The sequence below is a fragment of the Wyeomyia smithii genome, chromosome 3 (genome assembly GCF_029784165.1).
Source record: "Wyeomyia smithii strain HCP4-BCI-WySm-NY-G18 chromosome 3, ASM2978416v1, whole genome shotgun sequence".
Classification (NCBI taxonomy): domain Eukaryota; kingdom Metazoa; phylum Arthropoda; class Insecta; order Diptera; family Culicidae; genus Wyeomyia; species Wyeomyia smithii.
This window is the reverse complement of record NC_073696.1, coordinates 210,661,088-210,674,211: the sequence shown is the minus strand read 5'-3', so window position 1 is coordinate 210,674,211 and position 13,124 is coordinate 210,661,088. Positions and strand designations below refer to the sequence as shown.

Genomic DNA, 13,124 nt, shown 5'->3' with positions numbered 1-13,124 from the left:
CTATATTGAGTTATTGAACCAAACGTTTTTTTTTTTCAAATACATGAAGTTATATGCTGGGCTGGAACTAACCTAGCATGAGTTTTATCGATTAAATGTCAAACAATTTTCAAATTTAAAATTTTCGGTTGAATCGTTTTGGGCTCCAATTTCAGATAGTTTCGTAAAGTTTGCTTTTTGCTTAGATAGGAAAATTTTACCAATTCGCTCAATTAAATGATTGTCTTGGTAGTGCAGCAAACAAAGGGTTGATTCGAATATGTATGAAATGACAGCGATTAAATAAAAGATATCCATTCTTTTAGTGTATATATTATTATTTATAACGTTTTAACGTCTCAGCATCCAGAAATGCACTGTTAGATAAAATTGCAGCAAATACTAGAGTTGCAATCCTCTCTATTATTTGTTTTAATGGAATATAAGAATACCGTAGTCCAACGTCATGCGGTCGTGTCTTGAATACCACCCTCTTACTTTTTTATTTCTACTGCTGTTCTGCTCATGCCTCTCGGAAAGTTATGTGAATAGTTGGTTTTTCGTAATTAATCATGAATATTATATTTTTTTTCTTCATCTATAAGAATATTATATTTGTTTAGTTATATTTTGTATAGAAATATTTTATTCTTCTTTTTACGAACAATTATGGTAAACCATAATCTCCACAGCTTGGAAAAACACGTTTGAACCAATTTTTACGAAAGTGACGAGCTTGTAAATATACTGATTTGGAGTTTCTCAAGACGATTAAATGATAGTTTGGATTAAGATGAATAATTTTTCTTATACGGGTTGTGCATTCTCTGCAGAATGTAGCAAAACACAATCGAAATAGAATTTAAAATTCGTATATGATTTTTTTTTTATCCGTATAAACAATAAAACTGTCCAACTCAGGACCACTACAAATATCTCTTAAGAGTTTGATAAACAACAGTTTGTGTTATACAACCATCTGCTTATTTTGAATCTTCCTGATATTCAACCCAAATAGCACATATCTTTGCAAAAACTTGCCAGAAATTAATTACAAAGTTGACAATTTTATGATTTTTTTCGAAAAACTCTTTATAAATTAATACATTTTTAGGTAAAGTCACATTAAATAAGTATTATTAAAAATTTCTGCGTTTCATTTCCCTCCTGTATATTTTGACGAATAACAACGTCTTTAAGGAATTCGCGCTACAGTGGTGGGTGTAAATAAAAATCTTAAAACAGAGAAAAGGGTGAAATTTGTCCTTTTTAAATACTTTCAACAAGAAGAATTTGGTTTACCAGTCGCACAGGTACAATATGCAACACGTAGCAGTATAATCAACTGTTGCATGGCAAAGAGAGCAGCCCTTCTTGCTGTCTGATTCCATCCGACACAAAAAGAGGAATCGCTTTTAGAGATTCTGCACCCGGTGCGGAAGTGTCTGGTTGTATTCCCCCCCCCCCCCCTTCCGGAAACGAATTCAAAATTCAACGTTGTTAAAAAAATACAAACATTTTCTAAATTTTTTGATGTACTGAAGAATTAAAAAAAATACACTTTATTAAAATCAATGACAATTTACTCTTCGGACCTTGATCGCAGCAAAATTATTTATAATTGCTTCAAAATCGATCGTCTTGGTTAGTTCGCTGTCATCGACAAGTTATTCTGACGAGACAGCACCATTTATTCAATTGTTGTCCAATCGCAGGAACAAGATTTTTAGGATGAATAGTTTCAAAAAGCCTCATGCTCTCATGGACACCTTTCCTACGGACGATGAGTTCTTGTTCAAATTTGTTCATACATTCACACATCGTCGCCTGTGCTTTCTCCTGCTACATTCTAGAAACTATACAAGCTGTTTCGCCGGGTATTAGATTTATTGAATATTTTTTTAGACCCCTCGCGCGGTACTGCTCGTGCTAATGTTCCTCGTTGGATCACAAAGAAGTTGTAGAACTTCAATGATGCCATCAAAGTTATCTTGAATAGCTTTGAGAGTAGCGCGTAGTCGACAACCGTTTTAGGGATACGCCTGCCTTACTTTTTAGTATATTCCATTGATGTGTCGGTTGAGCAAAAAAACGCATACACTGCTTGAAGAATTTAAGCCAAAACATCATTTTAGGAAGACATGCGCATCTTTGGATCGATCCTTTACAAATAGCAAGAGTCAAATCAAACAGCGCTCACGCTCGTCAATAATAACTCTAAAATGAGTAACAAGCGTCAAGCATTTTCGTAAAAAGTGGACTCTAAAACTCTAAAACTGAGTACCAAACTCTACAAAAACTCAAAATTTAGTAACACTAGGCGTTTAAAATGAGTGATTAATACTCAGAATTTGCCCACGATATTACCTATTTTTTAGGTACAGCTTAGTTTCAGTAAAGGGATATAATCCACCATGACCAATGAACGACACTAAACAATTAACAATTATAATGCCTTCTGTCTGTGGCGTACATAATTTAAAAACATATGCTAAAGCTGGCATCAAAATCACATCCAAATTCGGCGTCGTTATATGCGACGTTACTTAGAACCCACACCCAAAACAGGATTCCAAAAACAGAGTGGAAGTTACTTTGAGTCAAAAACAACTTCTGCTTATTTTTTGATGTCTACGAACATCATTCTAAACTGAGTCAGAGTTTTTCAGTTCATGAGTTATTATTTATGAGCGTGCAATCCATCTATCGATGGTTATTAAAGAGCATTCGAATAGCATTCGCAACGCCAGCACACACACTAGCATGCGTCAGCTCCGCCTTAACTCAAAAGACTGCGCTGCCAAAACGATTTCAGGCAGTATTCAGGCAAAGTTCCCAGTCTTTTTGATATGATTTGTTTGATTTAAGCATTGTATGAAAATTTATGACGTAAACCAGTAATGATGATAAAATACTCTTCCTGTGTAATCTGGATCGCAAACTAAGCGGGAGTAAAAGAAAGAGACAATCGACTCGTCAAAACAGAAAATACCATTTAGAAATCCAAGTATTCATTGGAAAGGTTGGTGTTGATAAGTTGACGTTTATAGGCTGGATGTTGGTGTTTAAGCAGGTAGTGTACGCCGGAACAGTTATGTACTTAGTGAACTTTATCGGTCTTTTTTCGCTGGTTACCAAAATGGAATGACATTCACGACAAAACTTAGAAAAAGGTGGAGCCTCTTAGAAAAAAAAGGTTAGGTCTCTCGGAACAACATCCGTGATTGGTTGGCCTCTGCTTTTCCAATTGCATTTTTGACGTAGAATTACGTCCTACGGCAACATAAATAGGGGTAAAAAAATCAACAACCGGAAACGTCAAGAGCGTAGCGAAAATAGTTCATTTTCAAATGCTCAAAACTCAGTTAGGTAAAGCCATCAGTTTTCCTTTATTCGCATAACAATTTTATTGTTATAAAGGAATTTTACTATTGAAAATTGTCAAGCTTTGTTGAAACACAGATTCCAATCTCTGATTGCTTTCCCAAACACGGTCGACAGAATATTATATCTAGTTAATCGGGAATGCACTATTCGGGCTATATGTATAATTCATCCCAAGACCGTACTGGTACCATACGGGCGCTAGGTGGTGATCGTGGTAAAGAAAACTAAGACAAAATAGTATCGCTTATTTCGTGTTTTTAATTTCTGGCATGGGTTTTAATTTCTGGCATCTATGCGTCCAGTACTTAAAGCTCCCGTCTATCAGGCGGATCTTACGAAGTTTTTTGGTACAAATTGAAAAACGGATAACATCGAGAGCGTCACGAAAATTGCCTCATTCCAAATACTTAAAACAGCATTCTTAAGGTGAAACGGGACGTGGTCGCGATCAACTCGAATTTTGCAATCTAATTTTTTCTTGATTTATGAAGACTACGTACATGAAACTTTGATCAATTGTATTCACAACTGTTGCATGCCTGAAGTAGCAATTTGAGTGCTGTTTATTTAGTGGAAGCCGAATTTTTTTACGATCAAAATACAGAAGTAAAAAGAACTCTAACCTCAAAATTGTATTGGAAAAGGCCACAATCCCGTTTCACCTTAAAGCAATCGATTGGAAAATCAGCTATGCTTCCACCACACCTTGTTGAACGCAAGTTTTGACCAATCAGAGCTGGAACAAGACCTTATTTCTTAACACAGCCGACGTTAAAGTATACAAACGGTTTAATTTAATAACCGATTTGCTGTGGTTGTTTGTTTTACTCGCTCTTGTCCACAATGACACGCCTACTGGACATGTAACTATCAGTTAAAAGCTCTAGCTTGCAGAATTTTAGTCTTCATTGTAGGGGAACTGCTCCATTATTCATCTCATTAAGCCGATATTCACGAAGAATGCACTGATTCAACAACAAATTTTCATGAAATCATTGAATGAATAAACAAAATATGCTTACGTGCTCTTATAGAATCGTTCAGTGTTGTATATTTAGTAAACTTAGCTAGATTCATCCTGAATTTTGTAAAACAAACCATTTTGTACAACGCTTCCATATCCATCTCAAAACTTAAATCACTGCTCAATTATTCATCTCTCGACGCCCCCATTTTCATCACACTGCACTGCACTGTTAATCATGAATGAATCACATTATCATGAATGAACGTAGCCGCAGCTCGTCGTAGTAGGTTACCTAGATATCCGCTGTAGTTGTTTACGTGCAAATATGGTAACCTAGGTAGCAACGGCAGTGCTGTCCATTTATGTCAATTATGTGGGAATAATTCAACATTTTCAGTATGATTTGTTCGTATTAACAGAAACCGATTTGGCAACTTTTGATTTTCTTCAACGCAGTGAAAACAGATGAAAATACATAGAGTTGAAATTTAGGAATTGCAGTAATTCATCTCATATATTTCTGCTAATTTAAGCTTATTTTTAGAAATTTGAGGTGAACATTTCAAAGATTAAAGTATTCTTAGTGTAGTGATTTTGTTTAGTGATTAAAATAAAAAGTGGTCCGCTAGTGATGAAAGAAACTTTGGTTGGCTGCTGAACGAGTCCCGTTGTAGCCGTATTGAACAATGCGCGGATTTTTTTTCTGAGGTAGGTGATTGAATTAAATGAGTTTTCCAGTGCAGATGTCTGGCTATTATATCAAATTTAGAGCTTTTAAGTGAGTTTTTGAGGATTCTACTTTACGAGAAATCTAAAGTGAACTAAGAAGAATCCATTCCATGATGGATTTAGTTAAAAAATATGCATTTTTTCTGTTTTCAATTGTGTTTTTATGTTGTATGAGATGAATATATGGGCTGAGATGAATAATGGAGCAGTACCTCTATTACCAATTAGGCTGATACAAATTTCGAATTCTTTTTATGTCCAAGGTTATCAAAGTTAGCAGAGGGGGTGGCAAAAAATAAATAACACCGAGACGAAAAAAAAGAAATATTTTTGATCAAAGTTTGTGTGCAAGTTCTGACGTTTGTAACTTGCTCTCAAATAAATGTTGAAATATTACACTTTATTATTATAATTATTTATTTCGACGACACTCTCGCTGTCACCTGACTTATTTGTTGCTAAATTAAGCATTTTTGCTGTCGGAAAACCAATGAAATGAACAAAACGGTTTGAGCTTTTTTTTTTCTTCCCCTTCCATTATTCAAGATTTTTGAAGGATAGGCGGGGGGTGTGACATCAACTGAAAATAAAATTTTTAACGGCCTTACTGCAGCAAGAGGCTCGCAACCGATAGAGCAGCAGCTGATTTTAGCGCAGGGAAGCTGAGAAGGCGACTGATTCAATCGCAGCTTTCAAACCAACCGGTGGACCACAGCACTGCACAGCATTGCTAAACATGTCCAAAAATTTTTCCAAATTTGTCGCGTCGCGTTTGCTTTCAGCCATTTGGCCATCACTAATAGCCGTGTCATCGGCAAATGACAATTCAAAATCGACGCTTTTTTTTCCAAGAGAGGGGAAAGAGAATTTTTATTGAAATTTACAGTTTCACATCATTCAATTAATTAACTCCAATCGAGTGTATTCCAAAACAGATTGCAAAAAATATATTTGCGTGTTCTGTTGAAAACGCTGAATTCGTTACACTTTATTCAAAATGTTGGAAGGTCTCAACAAACACGAGTAATTCGACTTCACAGCAGCATTTCGTACTCCAATCTCATGCCTGCCATCAGTGCCATCAATTTGGTTGTCTCCTAGCCGCACAGGTGCAATATGGAACACGCAACAGGGCAGAATAGTCAGGGTGAAATTAGGATCTTTTATTTCAGTTTTCACTTTAACCCTCTAACGCTCACAAGGTTTATCATTAAAGTTTATAGCTTCACGAGAAAATTCAAGCTGAACACTTTGTAGACTAACTAAAATTACTGTCAACTGTAGTATTTTGAAGAAAATGCCCAGTGATGCTCTGAGGCAGCATATAAAAGTTTATGGAACGATCGTAGGCACAACAAACTATTTTATGTCAAGATATGTTAATTATAATTCTTGGTGCTCTAGAGTCACCATGAGCGGGAAAGGGTTAAAACTGTCTTTGAATGGCTTTCAGGGTTTTTTTTCTCACTTCTACTCAATTCTACTCAAAGTTATTAACGTAGTAAAGTAGTAAAATACACTGAATTTTTTTTTATTGGGACACTCTATTTCTGAACTAATGTGGTGGCCCTAAAAAGATTAAAAATGACAACTCGACTTCAGTTTACAGCCTATGAGTATCATATTGGCCATTTTAAGGTGTTTCCTAGACATCGGAAGGTAACACTCTGGATGTGAAAACGAATTTCAAAATGTCCGTAAATCGACTCCAGATGCATTTTTTTATATTTTTTGTGTCACCACATTATATCTAGAGAGTTATTTTATCAGTTTTTTGTGTATTTTTGCGTAAGCACGGTATATTTCGTAAGTTGCAAACTGATGACTAACGCTTCCACTCGGATTGTATGAGGTACAATATTTGGGAGTAACATTTAAACCAATCTAAGATGAAGTAGGCCCAATAGTCATCATTGCTGGCCATCTTTACCGTGGCATGGGGATATTAGAAAGGATATTGATGATGTAATACTTACTTGATGAGAGGCCACCGACTCAGTGACACTCCCGTAAGTACTACGGAGTTGGATTGAGGGGGTTAGGCAGGAACTTGTTGACGCAAAAACTATCTATTGAAATTGAAAAACTGGCATAATTCCATGTATCCAAAGCCTTAAGAATTTATAAAAATGCAAACACGCCAAACATATTTCTAAATTCCAGCTCAAACCGCCAAACTAATCATAGAACAGTTGTCGTGAGCTAATGTCACGCTGCTACAAAGTTTAATCATAGTTATTTAAACAATTTAGCAGAAACATTTAACCAAAAGCTTGAAAATTGAAAAACAAAAGCAATCTAGAGAGTTTATCAGTGTTGAATAACAGTTATTGTTATAGATCACTCTTGAATGCAACAGCGCAAATAATGTAGCAAACATTCGTTTGTTTAGTTCTATGTTAACCTTGGGGTCGTGGTATTGCACACCACCCCTCTCTTTTTTTTTTTGTAGTAACAACTTCCTTTGAATTTTGCAGATAGTGGATTTGAAAATATAAAAATAATCGGACATCGCTATGTAAGTCAAACTTTGTATTAAAATAGATTTAATTCAAAAAATATCAAGAAATTTTGAACCATCATTCTACACTCACAAGACAAAAAAAAAAAAACAATCGGAAAAGAGAACTGAAAGGAGAACACTGCCTCCGAAGAAGGCAAATTTGTAAGAAAGATCGTCTCATCGGTTTTTTTTTGTGATGCGAGTGGCATAACTTGCAATGACTATCTTCAAAATGGGAAAAACCAACCATTTATCATTTCGATTGAATTATTAATATCAAGTTATGGTTTTTGAACGATGAATTAGTCAATTTTAAAGTCTTTTTCATAAAGTCGCTCCCAAGGTAAATTATTATGTTTAATGATAATTGCGTGCTAACTATCATATAAGCGATATATTCATCAATATATTAGTTCGACATCGCAAAACATAAACTGTTTTAAAAGGGTTAAGGTTAGCAAAAATAAATATGTTCAATTATACCTTACTTATGCTGTAAGATTTATAAGTAACGTATCTCCATAACACAAAACATTTATGCCAAATCGTGCTAAAGCCGCAAACCAGTAATTCAATGATTTTTTTTTTGTTTTTTCATTTATAGCTGTCCATCTTGAGTTTGTTACTGCATAACTTTATTCTTGTTATCTGAGAATAAAAAAAATCTTGTGAGAGAAATAAGTGAGGATTGTTTCAGTCAATCTGGCATCACTTGAAATGATTGAGTTGAAAATTTGAGTCAAATTTCTGTCACAGAAAATAAATAAACCAATTAGTGAAACAATCATGAATGTTATCGACAAACGGCATTGTCTGTTATACTATAGGGGATGCGAAAAAAATTGGCAGACTTTCACTATCACCACAATCTTCATTGAAATGATAAAACTAGTCGAGAAATTCAAGCTTAATTGCACTTTCAAAACAGTGCTAGTTATTGTGTTTTCCCCCAGTTGATGATTCATTTAACCCAATCGTAGGAAAACGTCCAGAGCACGCTAATGGTTATTGCTTTATAAGGAAGCCTGATAGCTGGCAGATAGTGAATTGTTCCGTAGCAAAAAAAGGTTCCTTAGCCTCCGGCGAATTCGCCACCTCTAGCAGAGGCGTAAAAGATTAGCGGTAATCGAAGCTGGATGATGGACGTTATAAACTACCCGTTCGCAGAGGCCAGCTGGTGTCATTAATATTTTTTGGAGGATTCCACCGTAGGTAGCTAAATTTCACTGAGAATTTCGGTGGGTTTGTCGAGGTGTAAAAAAACGAATGGTTGGCTGTTTATATTTTACCTTCATATTTTACCCGACCTTGCCACTGGCGAACTGTTTTCTCTCCTTATGCTGGGTAGGTACGTTAATAGCTGAGATCTGTTGACCACGACATGAGAACGCTAATTCATTCATATGATTAGTCACTTTTTGTTGCGCATGCGATGACGGCGATCGATTGTATTGGCGAAAAAAATCAAAACTTTTAATGGACGTAAACCTAATCGCGTGTCGTGGGGTGGCGTGGCAAGATGGGCCGTCACTGGCCTTAAACGAAAGAAAACAACGGTGAAAACAGCCTATCAGGACAAAAAAGAAGCGAACACGTGATCGCGACCGAGGAATCCGATATTTTCCAGCCAACGGCGCAATAGAGGTAGTCTTGGCTAGGTATTAACGAGGCGAGGGGCTCGTAAGGTATTATTAACCGGTTGGCGTTAAACAAATATTAATCAATAATGGATTATGATGATTGAGTTGATTTCGTTTACGACGAGACGACGGCCGGCGTTCGATGTTGCCGTCCCGCGGGGTGAGTAAAATAACTTAATTCTGTTTGCAAATTTGCAACCCATGGGCGTTCGAAAGTTATTCACGCGGACAAATAAAGTAAACCGAGCAGCAGCAGAAGGTCAACCGAGGTGAGGAAGCTCGCCAGTTAAACATCGTGCGTTGTGTTGGCAGTTGAAACTTTTAACGAACTCAAATATTGATGGGCAGCAAACGGTAACTTCTGCTTCCTGCACAATGTATCAGTCCGAACTGGACATTATCTTTCAACTTTGGGGAGGAGCTGCAACGCCTGAAAGACAAGTCCAAATCTGTTTAGTCAATACAAATAGTTGGGATCCGTATTTGAACTCGAACGGATGGAAATTGTCAATGTATTTGATGCACTAAGCCAAGTCTATACGAAAGTGACAATAATTCAATGTTTGTAAGCTTGTCGTTTCGAATCAAAGTTTAGACTCTGTTAACATGGCAGAAAAAAAAGTGAATTTCGACAAACCAAGCGCAATCAACATTCCACTTTGGTTATCGAGGAGAGATTATCCACCTTCTGGAAAAAAAATATCGACCAAAAGCAGGATGCCGATGAATATAACCACAACCAGGCGGCACAATTTCATGGTCACTTCTTAATTGAACTTTAATTAATATTTTACGCGACGTCTTTTACGCTAAGGCTATCTTTTTAACCTGCATTCACGCGTGCGACAGAGCGGTCGCTTCTAGAGCGATTCACTGCTGCTGCCGCATGGTGCCGCGTTCTGCTACAGAGTGAACCACCCTTCCGCGGGAGGTCGAGAAGAGACAGAAGTTGGAGTATGTGGCCTACACGACTCCAGTATTCTGGATTTATGTCGCCGTTTTTTCGGGAACAGGCGCAATGCCGCGTGGAATGCAAAAACGGCGGTGCATTTTCCGTTGGGTTAAAATTAATTTAATTAAAAATTTCTTCTTCGTTTACGGGTGAATTGATTGCGAATGGGTTTCGTGGAGCGTTAAAAATCACCTCCCGCGGGGCAAACTTCAACGAGGGCACTGAATGGTATTGTGTCAATAACGATTATAGAATGAGGTTTTAGTGAAATGTTTTTTGAACAGTAACAAAGTGTTACAAAAAATACGGCAAATGTAAAATGTTTCCCTAACAGAACCTTTCAACATGTTTGATCATTTGATGAACTACTGTAAATTTGAGTTTATTGGTGATATACAATATTTTTTTAAATCGTAATTTTAAGTTTGAATCAATAAAGTTGCTATTCAAATTTCTAATTAATAAAAAGAATTTGTAAGGGGCCATCCACATACCACGGGGACAGCTTGGGGGGGGGAGGGGTTGGTTAATGTCCATGGTCCATACAATTTTTTTAGAATTTATATGGGCAGTTGTCCACGGAGGGGTAGGGGGGGGGGGGGTCAAAATCGTTAAAAATCTGTCCACGTGGTATGTGGATATCCCCTAACAACAAAGGATTTAGTTTAAACTAACAAGAAGAATTAACTTGAAAGTTTTATGCATAATTGAAAGAGAAAATGTTTACAATTAATACTGATGTAATATTAAAACAAACGGAATTCATTAAGGTTTGTAAAATATTAGCTAAATTTTAGAGCATGTTTTGGTTAAAATCAGACATTCAGACTTGTCTTAAACATATCAGTTGAATTGCCAACCGATTAAACACCCCTACGAGTCGCCGAAAAATCCCAATTCAAAATCGTCACATGCAGGCAGCCAGACAGACGGTGCGTGGGTTCTCAAGTAGTCCGATTGCGTGGCACGCGGCGTTGACTGGCGGTCCGTGCGTCAGGTTCTTCACTCTCGGATAAGTACTTTGCCTTCGAACCAGCAGGGAAACCGTCGTCGATTCGTGTCACACCTTTCCATCTTTTCTGCTTTTTGTTTATCTTCTGCCGTTGCTGCCGCAATGACGATGACAATTTCGATGCGTAAAAATAACCGTAGACCTCACTGGAGACCCAACGATTCTCCCCCTCCCCCTCCTTCCTTCTCTTTCTTGATCACCCGGTTCCATGCATTGCACTAGTCCCCCGTTCACTCAGTCGGCGCTGCAGCCCACAACAAAATGCTCTCTCTTTGTCGCCGATCGACCGTCTCTGGTCAATTTTTCAAGGTAATCGCTTTTTCTAAAAAAATATATGGAAGCGTTTATTCTTGGCATCAGGTTTTCTACGGTCGTTGTGGATGCCGAACCACTTCGCCGGTTTTATGACGAGCTCCAGCGGAGCGCCGGCCGTTTGGCCGCGCCCCTCTCCGAGCAGGAGTTGTTACTGGCGTAAGAAACCGAAAAAAGCAGTTTTTGTCTGGTGAAAGATTCCCCCGAAACGCCGACAGTTCGAACTTTTGCACCGGGACCTTGCACCCTGGACAATAACAGGTGAATACGAGGTTTTAAGGCTTTTGTCTTGCTAGAATTCCTCTGCTCCATCACTTGTCATATCGTCGAAACGTATGTAAACCGAGGCGATTTGGTTTCTCCATCTAGGACTATTGTTGGACTATTAATTCCCGCCAGCCAGGCCGTTTGCGTTGGCCTGTGAGCCAAATGGCAGCAGAGCCAGGGCGTCATTAATCTTCTATATGAATATTAATCATTAAGCCAGATCGGGGGCCAACTTTGATGAGAAAGGAGTTGCCGCCGGACGGACGCTCGGTCCGAGTGTGTGTGTGTGTGTGTGTGTGTGTGTGTGTGTGTGTGTGTGTGTGTGTGTGTGTGGTGTTATTGAGCGGCGAACCTGTTGCCTTTTTTTTCTCGATAAAGTGTACGTCAACTGGTTTCTGTTGTTACGATCTCGTACCCTGGGGAAGGAATGCGCCGCACCGGTGTGGCACGCGTTGGGAGTTGACCTCTTTTTGTTAAGCTATTTGGCTGTCAATATATGTTGCGACACCGTACAAGTACAAATGCCAGCGGGAGCCGGCGAATGCTCGAGCCCGAAAGCTTTATCAGCCCATGGCGGTTTTTTTTAAACTTTGGCTAATTTTCGCCACCAATTCGTGCTCTCTTTTTTATTTGCAGTTAAATTGAAAAAAAAAAATATTATGAGTTATTTGACACGCATTAACGATTCAATTACTTTGTTCTATTTCGACTTCATATAACCATTAGTCAGTTGTTGCTCATAAGTCATGCAATGAAAGGAAAAAAATGATAGAAAATTTCAAGCCATTCTACAAATAAGTAACTTAATCATCAACTACTATTTCTGTAGTTGTTTTTTTCTCAGTAGCTGAATAGCGAAGAAAATTGACTGCACAGTAAAAAAAATTACATGACTTTAAATGCACATAAATAGAGCTTTGGAAACCATGTAATATTCCGTGTGGCATTATATTCACATGCAATGTAAATGAATATATTGTGAATTTGCATGCACATTTATTTTCAAAGCTTTAAGTTTATATCAATCAACGTACAAATTTACATGGCTTGAAACGATTCTGTATTGCGCATTATTAACGGTGTGAAATTGTATGTGCTAGATGTGCTTTATGTGCTAGAAACCGTTATGTGCATTCATTTGTATTAGTTGTAAATTTCATTTTTTGGTACTGTGTGAATTAAACGATTCATTATTATTAAAATTATGATGGCTTAAAAATTCTGTTACTATTGTGAATATAAAAGTGCTTTTAGAAACTGTCGTCAATAACTGGGAGTACAACCGATATTTTGTGCGATTAGTATTTCGTTACAAAATCATAACTAGTTTTTGAAAAAGGATTATGTGAAATACCATGTTTCGGATTTTTTGCTGA

General features: G+C 37.4%; 1 protein-coding gene across 6 annotated transcripts in view; it reads left to right on the top strand.

Moving 5' to 3' along the window:
• Positions 1-13,124, top strand: part of LOC129727880 (helix-loop-helix protein delilah) — a 216,927-nt gene that overhangs the window by 40,836 nt on the left and 162,967 nt on the right. The window contains exon 2 of one of the 6 annotated variants that reach the window (XM_055686132.1): positions 7,540-7,580. The exons of 4 other annotated variants lie outside the window; for them this stretch is intronic. The gene's annotated coding sequence lies outside the window, so the exon portion shown is untranslated. Of the gene's footprint in view, positions 1-5,006; positions 5,042-7,539; positions 7,581-13,124 lie in introns of those variants that run through there. One more of the 6 variants, XM_055686134.1, reaches the window with a different exon arrangement.